Raw genomic sequence first — 1139 nt, 5'->3', positions numbered from 1 at the left:
CCAAAAAAGGCCCTGGGTTTTGACCACAAACAAGGTAAACAGAATTACAAGCAAAAGGTGGGTGTGGCTGGATGAGCACACTTCTGGTAACATGGGGGTGCGGCCTAATGTGCTAATGAGCTGTGCTGTCAGGGGTGTGGCCTAATAGGCTAATGAGCCTCTGCTGTTGGGTGTGGCCTATTATGCTAATGAGTTCCTGCTGGGCTTTTTCTACAAAAAGAGCCCTGATTCGCCATCACTGCCCTAGGCAAAACTCAGGCATTTTGAAAAGGCCCACATGGCAAAAGCCAAAAGCACTTCCTGGGGCGTGGAGGACTACAATTCGGGGGGTAGCAGCCCAAAACACACTCTTGTAAAGTCTTCCTGCTGCACTGACTTGCAGGGTTTTTTAAAAAAGGGTACATGCCTCCTTTTCATTGAGAAGTAGTATAGTGAGGGGGGGGGGACCAGTGTAAGGATTCTCTCAGGGAAAGGGGCAACACTATCAGTGAAGGAACTTCTGCATCTGTTGAGCTAAGTCTGTAATTATGGGGGGGGGATTTAGAGCGCTTCCCATCAACTACAAAAAAAAAATGCCAACTTGGAGAATGCGGGCATCGATCCCGCTACCTCTCGCATGCTAAGCGAGCGCTCTACCATTTGAGCTAATTCCCCACTGCAACCAATGAGTGGCTTCTTCTCTCCTTACCGCTCCACCCTGTGGCAAGACGTTGTTGTCAGGCAGTTTTTTCGCTTCTATTTCTTGACTGGGGCGTGGTTTCGCACACCGCCCAATGAGGGGGGAATTGCGGTCTCCCCGAGTCACGTGCCGGAAAATAGTCCCTTCTGCGCCGCCTCCGTTCGCCCTAAGCCCCTTTGTGAGCGATTGGCCGGAGCGGTTTATTTTTAAACGGAAACGGCCGTTTCCGTTGGACGGCGCGGCCGTCTGTCAAAGTGACGAGGCACTGTTGCTAAGGCGTGAGGGCGGGAAGCCGACAGGCGCCCGGCCGCGCACGCGGATTGGGCTACCACAAAGCCGTGACCCCTTCGATCGCCCAATGGCGAGCCGCGTGCCTGGGTGATGGGCGCCGCCGCGTCACCAATGGGAAGCACCGGCTCTTCCCCTTGCCCAATCGAAGGCGGCGACGGATGAAGAGAAG

At 54.3% G+C, this 1139-nt stretch overlaps 1 non-coding gene across 1 annotated transcript; it reads right to left on the bottom strand.

The window, feature by feature from the left end:
- Nucleotides 1-581: 581 nt before the first annotated feature.
- Nucleotides 582-654, bottom strand: TRNAA-AGC. Its single transcript has one exon. It is a non-coding gene; the product is annotated as a tRNA-Ala (tRNA).
- Between the last annotated feature and the right edge of the window lie 485 nt (nt 655-1139).

This window comes from Gekko japonicus, unplaced genomic scaffold (genome assembly GCF_001447785.1).
Source record: "Gekko japonicus isolate JY-2015 unplaced genomic scaffold, Gekko_japonicus_V1.1 scaffold1331, whole genome shotgun sequence".
NCBI lineage: Eukaryota > Metazoa > Chordata > Lepidosauria > Squamata > Gekkonidae > Gekko > Gekko japonicus.
Note: the sequence above shows the minus strand (reverse complement) of the source record. Positions and strands in the feature narration are given on the sequence as shown.